Below are 17,230 nucleotides of genomic sequence, written 5' to 3' on the forward strand. Positions count from 1 at the left end.
AGTGTTTAAGAAGAAGGTGCAGTGCTATGTGACCTGTGAATTCAAGTAAGGGAACTGAACAGGAACTTCTACAAACATTTTTTTCCAAGAGAATTGCACAGCCTGTGTGATTGCAGTGTGCTCCTTTTATTGTGCTTTTTAAAATCCTGGGAAATATCTACTGCTGGAACTTTTCCAATGTGGAAAAATTTAGATTATTATCTGCTTAAGCTACTCATCCTAGTGGTCATTATAGCCTTTGGTTAGGATGTTCTTTATCAGTAAGAAAAATTAATCAACCAGCTGAGATGACATTGTTTGATTCAAGTACAGGCTGAGCCTGATTCACATACACAGAATGTGTAAAATCACAGAATTAATAAAAACCTCTTGCACATTTTCCTTGCTGGTCTCTGAAGTCAGGGAATGAGGAGCAGGCAGGGATTCCCCCACTGCCACTCAGCACAGGGCTGGAGCTTCTGCTGGGATTTCTACCTGGTGCTTCAGAGCGTGGCAAAATGGATCCACACATCCACAGCTCTGCAGCATGAGCAAAGGCTGGGAGATGGATCTGCACTCAGGGCTGGGTAGCAGGGGCTGCCCACAACTCCAGCCTTCAGCCACACACAGTAGTTTTTGCCTCTGACTCAGACAGGAGCAGGATCTGCCCCCTCAGGCTGCTAAGTCACAGTTACTTCTGTCACTTGGGGCAGCCTCCCTGGATTTGAATGCAAGGTTTTTCTTTGGAGGCCTCATTTTTGAGACACTGGGCATCAAATTTAAAGACAGACAAACTGTTACATTTGATTTTGGTGGGGGAGACGGGTGGTTTATGTAGATAATGTCTGTTTTTATGGGCCACCACAACCACACACACCTGGTTTCTGTGTTGGTCTAGTCTGTGGTTGCACCTGGATCTCTGGATCTGTAGTTTATTTAAACAAGAATCAAGTTTAGGTGAATATTTGAACTCTAAGATACTTGAATAGATTTCATATTTCTGCAAGATAGTATTTACCAGACCTCATTCTGAAGACTGAGGTATGCCTTGGATGGAAGTTCCAACAAGTTAAGTCTAGTACTTTCTCCTTTTCCTTTAGCCGTTGTTTAAAAATAGTATTTTTGCTTTTCTATAACTTTTTTTACCATTAAAATGAGAGTCCTGAACTACACATGTCAAATCCTATGCTGTGGATGCCCTCCCTCATATCTTGGCAGTGATTGAGGATGCAGGGTTAGGGTGTGGGGAATCCCAGAAGGTGCATTACACTGTGCCCTGCAGTAAGTGCCTCAGCAGAATTCAAAGTCATTGGAAAATCAAAGCCCACCATGGCTTTCTTTTTTGTTTGTTTGTTTTCTGGCAGTTTTGCTGTTGCTTAGAATCCTGACAAGCTTCTAACTACATATTGATTTCTCTTCTCTTTAAAAATCTTTGTTAAATTGAGCTATTTCATTCCTAAAATGATGTGACAGCAGGTAATAATACTGACACACTGGTCCCTGGCCATGCAGTGGACCCTTTTTAAGTGTGGTAATGGCTCATGGAGTCACTACACCTGTGATTTCTTTATTACCTAATTAGACCAGCAAAAAACGAAGCCATTCTTGTGACACTGAGATATATGTTTTTATCCCTGTGGCAGTATTTTACCAGGTCCCTGTTTGGTTTTTTGGTTTTCTTTTTCTTTAAACAACAGCATTTACCTGGAAAGGTGCCTATTTTTATTTTACTGCTGTATTTCCCATTCATCATTTGAGCCAGGGGAATGCAACTTACAGAAACAGCTCAGGCTCTTACAATGGGATTTCTCTTAATTCTACAAAAAAGCTGTAGGGAGTGATTAATGCACAGTGGTTTCTCCTGGTAAGAACTGACATACACTTGAGTTTTCCACAGTGTATTTGAAGTTAATGTGCAACAATATGGTATGGAGATAAATGTTTATCACTTTTGGAAGCAAATTTAATGCACTTACATTTTATCCTCACTCTAGGTATAGCTATATGAATTATTTCATTAAAATATTCCAGGTTTCTTCCTTACATGTCCAATTGTCAGGTGAAGAACAATAATGCCAACTGCATGTTTTACTCTACACTTCCCTGTGCCTCCCCAGGGTCTGATCTATCATGTACACAGGCTTTTTGTTTGGTTTTAGTTGATTGATTTGCAAAGAAACGTATCCAAAAGAGCTGTTTGGAAGAGGGCCTTGTCTGTAGTGCCAGATTCTTCTCTTACGCGCACCCATGAAAATCCCAATTTCTTAGAGGTACAGTTGCAACAAGGGCAAAAAGGAGCTGCTACCTTTGGTTGTAGACAATCAGGCGAGAGAAAAATGGACTTGGAGGGGTACAGAGGGATCTTGAAGGCAAATTCATGTGGTGTGTGTGAGCAGGCTGTTACTTTGGCTGTTACCACACTTAGTGGTCAGTGGAAGCAGTGAGCACCCTACTCTATGTGTGTTAGAAGGATATTGCTGTGAAACTCATGTTCTGAATTTCAGTCTAATCTGCAGTTGCTCAGTTGTTTGGAAACTGCCAAGAGGAGCCATGGTGGATGTGTCATGTTTCTGCTTTACTCTGATGAAAAAATCTATGAATAGGGCAAAAGGGACAGTTTGGGTTCAATGAGAGGAGATGAAGGAGAGTCTGGAGATTTAGATTTTCAGTTTGACCATTTAAATTCCAACTCTGATAGCTGCAGTTTTGATGTACATATATAAAACCCAAATAAAATAAGCCCAGTGGCAATGTTATCTCCTCAGAAGTTTGCTAGCACCTCTGAGGCCTCAGAGACCACAAGGGTACAATTGACATGAAGACTAAGCTACTCTGTCATCCCAGGAGTGCTCCTGCTCTTCCTTGAGAAACACGACTCTGGTGCCTCTCAGGAGCAATAAATTCTTACTAAAATAAATAAGACCTTGGTGTTCCACTGTGATTTCCCTTATTTGCCATAATTTCCCTACAGGTGTGTTTCTTGCAGTGTTCAGTCACATGGCACTGAAGCAGAGTGAAATTCTTCTCAGCCAAAACCGCAGTTTTCCTAACAAGGGCTAAAGAAGCCGGGTAAAGATTAACTTTTTTTTGAAACTCTCACACTGAAGTGGTGGAATTTGTGATCCAGTGCAGCTCCCTGCTACTTTAACCTTCCCCATGTCTTATATTCAGCTTGACTTAGGAGCCAGATGCAATCCAGATTTTGTGTACTATTCCTCAGTTGTCTGCTACCTCAGCTGAAATACAGGGAGCTCCTGAGCTGAAGGCAAGGGAGCTGTGGTAGCAGTTCCCAGGTGAGCTATCATGAGTTCAGCTGAAGTTTAAAGCCAGGCAGGAATTCAATTGCTGATACTACAGCAAGAATTGCAGCAAAAAAAAAAAAATCTTTGGGACTGCGGCTGAAAGGCAAGTTGTGTTTGGAGGACTGTGACATTCTTGTATAATTTCTGGGTCAGGCACAAAGGGAAACAAGGGTTCCCCTTTGTTATGTGCAGCAGGTGTACGATCCATAGGAGGTGCTGGAATTGCTGCATTGTGGGGAAGCTGTAAGATATGCTGAAACTGTTCCAATATCAGGCTGCTAGTTGATGGAAATCGGGAGTCTTTTTACATTTAAGGTGGGATGGCAGAGAGCTCCACAAGATTTGTAGGATCCTAGTATATTATCCATGTAATGTAGTGTCCTTTTAGATACATCCTTATTTAGGGGATAGAGAAGTTCAAAGCCTGGAATTCTAAGAGATCTACTAAAGTTGCAGGACCTATGAGAAATACAAGGTGCTAGGCTGTCTCAGAATAACTTTGGGAGCTGTGGGAAGCAGTACACATTGCTGGCTCTTTATTTAGCACTGTGAGATTGAAGGAGGGCATGTGGTCTAACTCTAATTTTCACTGTCAGAAGGGTTCAAAATCTTGAATCTGATGGTGCTCCTCACCCCTGCATCTTTTTCTTCAGTGTTCCTCAGCAGCTTCTCTGGTGCCTCTTATGCAAGGAAAAAGGTGCATTTTGTGTTAATTTCTCCCTTCCTCCTCTGAGTTGTCTGACTTTTCACAGGATAGTCTATCTCCTCCCTCTCTTTCTGAATCTTTTCACTGTTTTCCCAAATAGTAAAGGAGGAGAAGTTGAAGGGACTGTTATGATTTTAGTGAATGACAGCTGAGTAGGTGGCTGTAGAGCCCTGAGCAGCAACAGAGCCACAGAGCTGTCTGTGCAGCTGGGAAGGCAGCATTCATATTTGAGAGGTTACATTTATTCATTAATGAAGTCTGGATTTGCTTGTTAAGATAAATACCTAAAATGTAAGTTTTGTAGATGTTGATGGCCTGAGGCTTTATTTGATGAGGAGAGCTTCTCTTTCTGCACTGTGGAACGAGTCTTTCAACTGCCAGCAGATACTACACAGCACGTTTCAAGTGTCACTCTTGCATATCTCAGAGGTCTCATTTCTTGGCAGAGCTTTGCACTCTCAGTATTGCCTAACTGATTATGTAAAGGGGAAGGCAGCAGAGTATCATGCCCCAAGAACAACTCTGGTTTGTACACAACCCTTAGTGCCAACAGGGTGTTTAATGCAGCTGACAAAGACAAAACAAGATTCAAAACTGGAAGTTGGAGTTAGAGCATTCCAAACTAGAAGATAAAGTGCCTGATTTTTACTGTGAAGGTGATGTACTGCTGGAACAGTCTCCATGGGAGTGTGGTAATTCTTCATTAGAACAAGATGGACATTGGATTCCTCTGATTAAACACTGGCTTCTTCAGTATAGACATTTATATCTAAGTTAGTCAGCCTAGAGTTAGTCAGCCTAGGCTCTTTCTACAAATTAGTCAGTGGAGTCTGGGCCATGATTCATCCCATCTTCATGTAGATTGTGAAATGGGCCAGAGTACCTGCACTCTGAAATGCCAACTTCTCTCCATTGACTCAAGGAGTTATGGGGTACAAGGTGAACCATTAACATCTACCCTGCAGATATCTAAGTGATGAGTCTGTCTGTTGCTTAAACATAGTCATAGATATTCCAGAGCATCCTCAGTGAAACTAAGAACCCTTTCCAACCTCCTCTGTTACATCAGACAAAAACCACTCTGCACGTCTGCCCAGGGTTTGTCAACTGCATCTGCAGTAGCATGTGAAGATAGATGAGCTCCACATTTGGAGCTTTGCTGCTCTGCAAGCTTGTGCAGAAGCAGATCCAGTCTCTCAGCAGCACAGCCCAGCTGAAGCAGGAGAGGAGCTCCATCACAACAAGATGCCATCCTGTAGCAGAAATCTCTTGGTCCATAGTTTGTGTAAACTGAGCTGTCCTATAACATTATAATGCACCTTTGGCTTTAGAATTATATAATCCAAATGGTTTAATGCCATCACAAGTGCAATATGAGGATTTATTCTTCTAGGTCTGTGTTTGCATGTGTGCTGTCTGTACAGTATTGTACTACACAGTGACTCACGTGAGATTAACAAGCAAAGCCCATTTATTAAATTGTTTTATGTACTCTAAATCTCATGTAATCCACTAATGCATAATGCTGTCACTTAGTAAGCTTGGCATTCCTTCCCAATGGAGCATTGCATTTAGCAAGTTCCCATAGTACTCAGTCCTTTTGAAAAGGCTGCAGTTGAGAATGCAATTTTAAAAATAAATCTAAATTATTAGAGCCTGAATGCTTACAATACACAGAGAACTGGGACCCAGCTGTAGCATGCATTCACCTGTAGATTGCATAGATTTTCTAACCACTTAAGGAGACTGTACAGACAGAGCTTGCATTGTAGCATGCAAAGTTTGCTTTTGTAGTGTCCTCTTGCCCTTGGAGCAGATTATCAGGATTATGTCTAAATTCTGCTTTTGCAAAAACTGGCTTTGTGCATCTGTGGAGATATTGGTGAGGTCTTGGGAATTCCTGGAGCACCTGTGTTGTAATGCTTATGCTGTGCTCTGGGAAGAAGTGTGTGCCTTGCTGGTGATTTCTGAGCACAACATTTTCCCTGTGGCTTCAATATGCCCAGCAATATTCTCTTCATCACTGCAGAGGTGAAGAGTAGGAGCAGAAGCAGTGGAATTGCCTGTCATATCTTGATCAGAGGGATAATTATTATCTGTGGATCTGGATTTTAGTCCAATCCTCAGTTGTGAATAGGTTGTTCTCAAGTTGCCCACTTGCAAGGCATGATAAAAGAGCTGCAGTCTCTGCATCTCTAGCAACTGGTTCAGGATTTTGTTTGTGAGAAGGCCTTTTTCATAGTGTGTCTCTATTTCTATGAAATATTCCTGCCATCTCATCCTCAATTACCATGGAATGATGATTTAAGGGGCTATACTGAGATGCAAAGCAAGTCAGTAGAAAAGAACTCCAGTCAAAGCAAGTGTGAGAAAAGAAACAATTCAAGACAGTGGGATGAGCTGCAGTGGTGAACATTGCAAGCCCAGGTCAAGCACTGGATGCCAAACAGTCTGGTCAATGCTGAGGAAAATCCCTCTCGAATCACAGGGAATACTGGCCAGGAGATTTTGTCAACTCAGGCATGTGTAGACAGACTTGGCATGAATTCCAGTCACATACTGCATAGCCTCATTCTGTAGTCATTATTCAGCACTTACTCAAGCAAAACTTTTGCCAAACTTAATGGGTTTACTACTCCTGCTGAAATGAGTAAGACTTTTGTCTGAGGCTCAGGTGCTTTCAGATCTGAGTCTCAACACATAACCCAGCCATGTCCTGTGTCACCAGAGATTTTCAATAATTTTTAAAAGATAACAACAGTGAAATATACTGCAGTTGACAAGAAAAAAATAAAATGGGTTAACTATGTGGTAAGAAAGCAAGCAGAAGAAAAGCAGAGTGAGATGCTCAAGACAGGCACTCTGTATATTTTACTTCATCTCATTTTGTAAGTTGTCCCCCATGGAGGGCCCCATGAGCTGCTCCATCAGCTGCTCCCCAGAGCATGCTGCGTGCCTGCATTTCTGCTTATGTTTGTTTTCAGTGATGATGTTAAACTAGAAAACATGCTGAAAATGAAACATTTTTATTTGCTTATCATTTGGGTCTGACGTTATTAAAAACATGGAGAAAAATTGAAAATATAGCTTGGCATTTTTTCTGTAAATACTGAGTAGTTTTCTCCAGCCTATGATATAACCAAAGTAACCTAGAAATAAGCTTGTATGGCTTTTTTCTAGTGTCTAATTATAAGGATATAAAAAAATATGCTCATAATAATGCCTTCTCATCTGGCTGTGAGGGGGCTGAAAGTACCACTTAGGAAGATCTAGTCTGTAAAGCAAGTGATTGTAATGCAGGAGTATGACTATTCATGAGCTCTGAGTTTATTGACTCTGTTAAAAACTGAATCTGTGGTCTACATGAAGAATGTATAAAATGCTGTGTGTATCAGAAATTAATTGTAGTTCATATCAGTATGACTGAGCCTTTCCTGATCTCACTATTTAGAGTTTTTCTCAGGGAAGAGAAGTTCATGTTATATATTCTATGTTGATTTTGAGTTATTCTCTGTGCCTTTTATTTCATTTGCATTAACCATGTACATCTACATTTGTAATGCATTGAAGACATCATTAAAGATGATCCATTTTGGTTGGATTTGGCCATTAGGAATCAAAATCTTTAAAAGGTTCTAGAAAGTTTAAAATTAAAGTTTTCTCCTCTTTTTTCTAGTATCTTGGGTTTTGTAGATATGCCTTGATTTGTGTTTTTGGTTTTTTGCATTTTTTATTTATAAAGAGAGTATTTCTCACTATTTTTCTACTCAAATTTTAACAGAATTGCAGTCTTGGTAGGGAAAGGAGACCATTGGTAATATATAAAAAATAAATCACATGCAACAGCAATTAAAGCAAAACTCACGTCCTCCAGAGGTGTGCTCCTTGTTATGTTCCCTGTTCAGAACGTACTTAAGCACCTGTTTAACATTAATGGTAAGCATATGCTTAAATGTTTCTGCTGACTTGGGAGTTATGAGAAGCCTGCCTTGCACACACAATAGTTGAACAGCCCATTTTCCATCTGTGTGCAAGCCCAGAGCGTAGTGCTAGCTGAGCATTTTCCAGGTTAATTAGATTGGCATAACAAGATCCCTGGTGGACTCTGTGCAGTCATCAGCTCTTCTGTGCTCTCTGGCTATTGGGAGCTCTGCTTTGAGTTGTGCATCTTGTGCTGGTAACTGAAACAGAATATTGCACTCTATTTCACCAGTGTGCTCAAATGGAAACAGAATTGAATGGATTGCAAGTGCACCATAAATACAAATTTGGCCCTATATTGCTAGCATGAATATGGTGCATCCTTCAAATGCACAGTGTCTACCAAGGACTATTTATTCTACAGAGCTACCAATAATGGTTGTGCTTTCATGAATTATGCATGTGTTTGTCCTTAAGCCTCACCTGGATGTGATATGGAGTGTTTAAGATTTGAAGCTGGCTGTATGTATAAATTGCAGATATTTTTTCATAAAATATAAAGTTCTTACAGGTTTCTTTGTGATATTGGAATCTGTTGTGCTTGTGTCTACAATAAAAAAAAAAGGAATCAAAAGAATTCTAATTCAGTACAGGAGGAAAAAAAGAGAGCTTGATGCTCAAGAGTCTCTCAAGAAAAGGCAAAATTATGTGAAGTCAAAGGTGATCTATTCATCTATTCAATAAAGCAAGTAAGATGAGATAGAGGCAGAGAAATCCATCTATGGAAAAATAAGGGGTTATTGTAGGAATAAGGGAGTTATTGTTTACCAAATGTGGAGGCATTCTGACCTAGAAGCAACTTGCCAAAGTGTAAAAGTGTAGCAGTGAACATCACATTATCTATTCTGGTCTTCTGATGGATTGAAATGAAGAGAAAGAGCACCCGCTTTCAGGGAGATATTAAATAGATGTGGAGGAGTATGATCATTTTTCCTCAATTCAGTGGCACAAAATTTAGCTTTTCAGTATTTTCAGAGAAAGGCTGCCTTGGTTTCCTCTAAAGTTTCCCCTGTTCTCAGCATTTATACTGTTCTATTGTGTTTGAATTTCTGGTTTCTAGACAGTTCCCTAATATTTAATTTTCACATTCAGGTACATTGGTTGGTTTTAGCCTAATCCATTAAGTTTTTTAAGAGTTAAATGCTAGTGAAACATTGTATATTTAACAGTGCCATCACCAAAAATATTAAGACAGAGTGGACTAATCTTCAGAATGGTGACAAATGGCTGTAGTGCGCTCCTGAGCTCTCTGCTTCCTGCTGTGGTGAAGAGAACACATTATGAATAGACGTGACTGCAGAAAGGCAGAACAATGGAAAGACTGGGAGGCTTTGGGCATTTTGCATTAGTGTAAGGGGAAGCTTTCAATCTTCGAATCCATCCTAAACTGATAGTTATTGATGGCTGCTAACATTCATTGCCTGCTCACTCATTTTTGGGTACTGTGGGAGGAACAGAGCCACAGCTGAATGAGGAATTGCCTTGAACCACCTTGTGACCACTCAGGCACTCTCTGGAAGTGACTGATGCATCCACATTGCACATAACTTGGCAGGAACCTCCCTTGTTCCCAAATGGCTTTGTTGTTACTGGAATTGAAATAAATTCCATGGGATTTTTCAGCTTGAAGAACAGGATTCAGTCCTGAAAGGTTATTTTGTTCTGTGATGTGTGAATGTGTGTTTGTTTCTTGCAAGGGTTGAGACTACAAGGCAACTTGAGACAAGGCTAGATCAGAGTAGGAATGAGATGAGATGTGTGCTAAGTGCGCACCATGTCTGTGGGGAAGGCTCTGGAATGGACTGTCTTTGTGATCTGTGCCTTTTGCAGGGACCTAGCAGCATTGCTTGGAGGTGGAATTGCCACGTGGGAAACACATATGCTGAAATCCTGGTTCCTGGAGTGAAATAAAGAGTGAATTAAATTTGTAGTCAGGACACGCGCACTTGTGGGCAGTGTGACGGTGGTCACAAGGGTTTTCAGGTGGAGAGAGACGAGAGTGTTGACTTCATGATCAGAAGGCTTGATTTATTATTTTATTATATATATATAACATTATGACTATCCTAAAAGGAAATAGAAGGAAAAGTTCTCAGAAGGCTAGCTAAGCTAAGAATAGAGAAGAAAAGAATGAATAACAAAGGAGGTCTCTCCGACTCTGTCCCAGAGAGAGCTCGGTCCTTGATTGACCATTAACTATGCACATCTAACATGGGCCAATCACAGGTGCACCTGTTGCATTCCACAGCAACAGACAACCATTGTTTACATTCTTTTTCCAGGGCCTCAGCTTCCCAGAAAGGAAAATCCTAAAGAGAGGATTTTTATGAAAGGATGTCTGCAACAGGGCAGAGCCGCTATGCCAAGGAAAGTTGCAGTTGAAGCACATCAAGAACTTACAACTCATAGGGTTGGAGGATACAAAGTCTAGTTTCAAACTGTCTAAAGTAACTGTAGCACAACATCTTTTTTATTGGTGTACGCTGGAGAAAATCTGCTTGAGGCTAGGAGAGTTCATAGGATCACACAAGCTAAGCCCAGTAAACACATTTGCTATTTGAAAAGTGAATTCATTTATTTCTCTTGTGCCTTGTAAATTTGTCAGAATGGCACATCCACTCTGCTAGATTCTGTATCTTGTGCTTTCTCCCTTTGGAGATTCTCATAGTAAGCTGGTTTTCCTCTCATGTAACTAAACATGTGGAGACTTGTAGCAGAAATACTAACATTGAATGAAATACAGATGCAAATATGTCTCAGTAAACACTGGAAAAAAACAGTGAAATGAGTGTGAGAAGAATGACATATGCTGATAACAGAGAACATTGTTCCCAGCAATAAAGCTGAGCAATGTGCTGTACTGTCAAGCACAAAAAATTCACAGTACAGACATCTCTCCAGCATAAGACCTCACTTTCTAAGGACAGTAAAAGGCCACAAGGTACTAGAACATTGTGTTTGTGATGACAATTCTTTTCCTGCTATGCCAACAAATGCTACACCTGCCAAACAAATGTTTATTTTTCAGACAAACTCCATATAAACAAAATCAGTTACTGACCTGCAACCTCACTAAGACTTAGGAATGCCTAAATAGGCAAGATTTGGAAGCAAAGGATCAGCTGTTCTCAGCTGCTGACTCATAAAAATTATAAAAGATATGCCAAAAACCTAACTTGTCATTACCAGCCAAGAAAAAACTGAGTGTTGTGATGAGAACTTAATAGTTGATAACCCTTGTCTGCCATGACATGTGCAAATCATCTCAGCCAGACTACCTGAACACACATCTCAGTGCACTTGACAGTGTGATGGATGAACTCTGAGAGAGACAGAGAATGAGTGAGTGTATAAAACCAGCATATTCAAATTTTGCTAATAAATACCATTTTCTTCCATATGGTATTGCACTGGAGCTTGTTACACTAATTTCACACATGCTCAGAAATAGATGTCAGTCATTTGCTGAATGCTAACTAGAAGGACCTGTGCTTTGTGGGAGATCACATACAATATATGAGAATGGGGAAAGGTCACATCTCCGCATCTCCCCAGCCATGTGATGCCACTCGTGCCTCTGAAAGATGTAACTGGAAAACATGAGAGCAGGCAGCTGGGGGCTGTGGAAATCCAATGATGGAATGTGTTCAAATAATGAAGCCAAGTGCATTTCCAAATGCCTGAGTCTGTCATGCCTACATCATTGCCTTTATCAATCAAATCTGTAATTTCATCAAGAAATGAAATTGGCTTTTTTTGACAGGACCTGTTTTGCAGAAATCTGTATGTAGTAACATTAATTATACTGCTATCCTTTAATTCTTTATTAATTGACTCCTATTTCAGCTTTACTACTTTTCCATTTTTAGACAGTGTCCTTCTAAAGGGAGACCAACCAAGCCATATCATTTCTGTGGGTAAATAGGGCATTAATTTTGGAAAGGCTGGTTGTAAATGCTGTAAATCATGAGAGTAAAACCAGCAAGGGTGAAGAGGAGATGCAGGGAGACACTTTACGATATGAGGTGAGAGAGAGCACCATCAGCAAGAAAGTCCATTTGAGAATCTGCAGCCTCAGTGAAATGGAGTGCACACATCCATGAGAGGACAGGGTAGTGTGAGACAGAGAGAATTGTTATCAGGGCAAGCCCTAAAGAATGGTATTGTTTGTTACACACTGTTTTCAAGCAGTAGGAATGTATGCTGAAGGAGTGAGGAGAGGCAAAAATGGTATTGGTGATTCCATAGAGAAATAACTTCGTGAAGAGAAGAACGGCATTAACAATTAACTACAGCAAAGACAGACTGGGGTGAGAAGCAAAGGAATATTGATGGAGTTCTGTGTGTGCTGTGCTGGAGTGAAAGTGTATGTCATGCAATCTGACTGAAAAGCCTGTGCCACGTTGCTTTGATGTGGAGCAACTTAAGGAATTGTTAATGCAAATGTGTCCTGCCACGGGGGGAAAAGTAAACCTAGAGATTTGGCTGTAAACGAGAGTAAGGACTAACCTGTGGTAATGAAATGTAAAGTATCTGATCAAAATTCAGCATGTTCCTCTGAACAGTAAATCTTTTATGTGAATGTGTCACTTGAGCCCCATAGTCTATGTAGTTTTCTTCTCACAGTGTATGTTGACCTTGATGTCCATTGTGACTGCAGAATGTGGTAACATTTCACTGTTCCCACTGCTGCATAGAGTCAAATGGCTTTAAAAGTTTCCTGACTACCGGAGGCTCCAGGATGTGCAAGACAACTGTGATTTGTTGAACTGTAGGGCCTTTGCATGGGGTTGAGGGGGTGGTGAGATATTTAACCAGTGGGCATTGCATTTGAACTAGTCATAAAAAATGAAATTTAAAGGAAATCCCGTGTTTAAATGCCAACAGGTGCTGTGCTCTGTGCTGAGCAGGGGCCACTGTGGTATCCTCAGCTTATCTCCTTCATGAAGGCTCTGAGACTTCTCATGGTTTCTGAGGAGAAGCCGTATCCTGCAATGAATGCACTTGGATTGGCACACAACAAATTTGAATTTGGAGGGATATGGTAGTGGTTTCCTGTGTGACCTTGGACAAATGTCATGCTGCTGCCATGCACAAGAGAGCTGTGTCCGTGCAGGGCAGCTCTACCACCTCCTTCTGTGGGAACCACATCTTGCCTGGGGCTTCTCCTTGGGCTTTACCTCCCTTTTCTATTTGTTGAGTAAACTTGATAATTCCTTCCCTTCCCTTTCTTTCTAAGTTTTGACTGTGGAATTTAAACTCCCATAATATCCATCTGTATTTGTTTAGTCCATAAACTGTGTCTGATTGTGCTAAATATAAGTGGTTATCTATAATTAGAATTACATTAAAGGATTCAAATGTAATTGATCTATTGAATATACAGTGTTCAATAAGGGATGATAGGAATCTACAAATCCATACAATACTGGTCAGGGTACACTTGTAGAACAGGTTTATACCAAATTACAAAGAAAACTGAGGATAATGTCTTCTATTCATGTCCATGCTTGGGGCTGTCAGGGTTTTAGTAAAACCAAAGCAGAATTTGTCACAGATAGTGCACAGAAGCTAACTTTTTTACTGAATTAGACAATATTCTATGTATTAGTAATAAAAAAATTTATAATATTTCAGTTGTTAAGAGAATTCTGGCAGATAGTGGAGTCTAGTATAAAATTTCCAAATCAAATATTTCTTTCTGTATTTTTGCCATTAACCTCATTTAGGAACTTTATGGTTTTGATAATGCAGTGCTTAGAAAAAGATGAATTAGAGTACTCTGTCGAAATCTGATATTTGAAAAAAACCCTTTGAAATGTAATCCTTGATGGTTGTTTGCTTTTATGTTATATAAATAATTTGTGGAAAATTAATTATTTCAGTTTTAATAAAATGAAGGTTTGATTGATGGGAGCTGATTTTGTTTATTGGGAAGTTTCAACAGTCCTTGTTTTCATCTTGCTTTGGAAGGAAAACAAATATTGAAATAATTTCTCTGCTAAATGGAGAATTAATTTCCTCCTCTCACCTCGGTTTTGCTTTTTAGCACATAATTTTCCCATCCATCTACAGCCTGCCAATACCATTAAAAATATATTGTAAATTGAGCTGACTGAAAAAAACATTTTTAAACATAGGCTATTAGTCTGTTCCTAATTCATCCTTTGCTTATGCAAGACCACAATCTGCATTCACAACCACTTTAATATTCAACATGGTGTTTGTAGCCTGATTTGACTCCTTTCAGGTTGTTTGTAGGGATAAAGTGAGAAGAGTTGAGACTAGAACTCCCTCCTGGAGAATAAGGATTGAAAGTTTTTAAGAGGTGCCTGGTTTCTTTGTCTTCATCAGAAAGAGTGCTGCTGTTTGAGATCTTTAATGGGTGTGCATAGCTTGCTTTGTGTTGAGGCCCCAGAGAGTCATTGCAGCTTTTACAATAAGAATGTGATAGCTCCTTTGCAGCCATGAATATTCCTTTAAAAATGTGCTCTCAAAGTCACTCATTACCAAGAATGCACTGCTGAGTGAGTACTGCAGGCATCCCTAAAGTCCTTGGTGTGCACCATGGGTTGGTTTCAAGCAGAGCATTCTAAGACCTCCAAGTGGACAAACTTTCCAACATGCCTGGAGGGATCCAAATCCCATCTGGGGTAATCATTCTGGTGCTGGTACCACCCATTTAGATCTTGGTTCTCCATGCATATCATGTAGAGTTGTGTCTTTTAAGATGAGCACGGAGAGGGACATTATGCTCCAGGTGAAACCACAGTACATAAAGGCACTCTTTATCCTGTTTTCAAGTAATCACTGGCATTGAATCTGGGTCAGGCAGCTGCTCTGAGCACCATGTTCCTATGACTAATCTAATATCATCCCAGACCTGCTTGGATAGATCTACCAGAACTGTTGTCATGCCCTGACTACGTTTAAACTTGACCTTGATCACAGTCCCCACTCTGTTCACTCTTTCTAAATACAGTTTGTTTTGTCCTTGTTTGCCTTGTTAAATCTGCTGAGATGTGTGTCTTGGCTTTAGACAAACAGCTCCTAGAGAAATACTATCTCTCAGGGTAATCCTTATTCCATAACAGATTTGCCTGGGTGGTGGGGTGCAGTGTGTGTGTGGTAAGAGATCCCAGTGTCCCAGGGCAGCCATCAGGAATCTACAAGAATGGTGCTTACTGACCCAAAAATGACTTGGGCTTGAGAGCTGGCCTGGAGATTTGCTGTCTTTTTATAAAGGACACCCTTCAAAGTTTATGTGAGCTCCCTCAGAAGGAAGTAAAAGAAAAAAGAAGAAAAATACTGAATCATAGCACTCAATCAGTTATTTGGAGCTAATATGCAAAGGATTAGTGCTTTAAATACTGTTTCAGTTCTTGCAGTGTTGTTGGTCCTTACATAGACTATGTGCTTCTAAATAAGTTTCTAATATAACACTATGAAAGCATCAGTAACAAAGTTTTTAGCTGTAGTTCTAACCTTGTTTTTCTCCCCAGCATGGAAGATCTAGCTTCCACACTCTCCTTTCTTCAGGCCTTTTCTATGATCACAAATGTACTGTGGGATGAAAGTCATGCCCTCCTCATGGTTTATCTCTGTACCATTACAGTACTATGGTATATGTAGGTCATAGGTTTATTTTGCTGGGAGAGGCAGACACTCTTTTGAACTTCAACAGGAGAGAATTTGGATGACTGTGGTGTTCCTATTTCTTGATTTTTTTTTTCACTCAGCAATGTTACCAGGGGCACTTCAGTACATATTTTTACAAAATGCAATTGATAAATATTGAATCCAAAGCAAAGCACTGGATTTAGCTGTTGGCATTGTAGGTGCATATTTCTGTACACTCTATCATGAAATTTGGATGCCAACTGCTATTGAGACTGAGGTGATGGGGCTTTTTTAAAAATCAGAACTGATGCTTCATTGCAAAGCTGCAGTGCATAAGGACCTTGTATTTCTAGCCATACTGTCTGCAGTCTTCTCTGTTGTAATGACAAGAACTCCTGGCTATTAGTGGACTGACCCAAACAGACTAAAGGATGTGTTGCAGAGAAGGTTTGTGTTTCTTTTAGATTTTTTTTGTTTCTGCCCCAGCACTGCACAGCAGAGACTCATGGGGCTGTGAGTATGCTGGTGTGATCTATAAATGACCCCGATTATCACTTTCATAAATGACTCTGAATTTTCCGACCAAATTACCAATGAAGTGAAAGGCATTGAACAAGATTTTTAATTATAACAGATGAAATCTGTGCTCTCTAATCAGATTGTTTTACAGGTGGCTATTATTCATAGCTAAAAGTTAGAGCAATTATACTTCAGACAGTCATTGGGCAGATTATATAAAAAAATCACTTCATTTGAAGGTTTGGGTATTGGTTTGTTGGTTGTTTATTTATTTTTTTTTTTAATTACTGTCTCTAGTGGAAACTCACAGTATATTGATTTTTCAAACCTGCCTAAAGGTGAAGTATTAAGACTTGTGCCAAAACAACTGCTACAGGCGTTACTGTTATAGACTTGCAAACTTGGACAAAATTAATGTTGTGTCTTGATTTTGTGAGACGGTAAAATAGTAGAAGGCAATATGGGGATTTCTATTATTTTTTCATCATAGTGTGTCTTTCAGGATCTCAATGTTTTACCTGCCTCTGAGATGACAATGCCATGTCCTTTCTCCTTTTCATGTATGTCAAAGCTGACTGCTTGCCTGTAAGACAAGTATGGAGGGGGTATCTATTCTACCTCTTTTAGAGATGAGGGTATTCTGGACCAACACTGAGGGTAGATGTGCTCTCTTTGTTCAGTCTGCAGCTGGCTGTTGATGCAGCTTGATCCTGATTTGAAGAGTAAGGTATATGGCTCCTTTGTGACATATTTGTGGCAGGACTTTGCAGTGACATTGGTGGGACAAAAAAATCTCTATTTCTGCAAATTTTCTCTAATGGGCCTCATTGTATCTTTGTTCAGCCATTTGTAAAGTGGGCAACTTAACATTTGTCTGTCACATGGGAGTATTGTTCAGCTTGCTGAGGGGTAACTTAAAAAGCATTTAGAGATCCTTGGATGACAGATGCTATAAAAAATACTGATTCTTTGCACTCTTTCACAGCTCTTCTTGTCCATTTTAAGTCCAGCTCAGCACTTACAGCAAGACGTCAGCACTCTGCTCCTGTACAAAAGCAGGTTCCCTGCCTGTTTTTGTGGAGACATAGTATTTGTATTCATCCCACATGCACAAACAATGCCT

General features: G+C 40.0%; 1 protein-coding gene across 2 annotated transcripts in view; it reads left to right on the forward strand.

The window, feature by feature from the left end:
• Window positions 1-17,230, forward strand: part of DPP6 (dipeptidyl peptidase like 6) — a 571,605-nt gene that overhangs the window by 63,457 nt on the left and 490,918 nt on the right. The window lies entirely within an intron of this gene.

The sequence above is a fragment of the Zonotrichia leucophrys genome, chromosome 2 (assembly GCF_028769735.1).
Source record: "Zonotrichia leucophrys gambelii isolate GWCS_2022_RI chromosome 2, RI_Zleu_2.0, whole genome shotgun sequence".
Lineage (NCBI taxonomy): Eukaryota > Metazoa > Chordata > Aves > Passeriformes > Passerellidae > Zonotrichia > Zonotrichia leucophrys.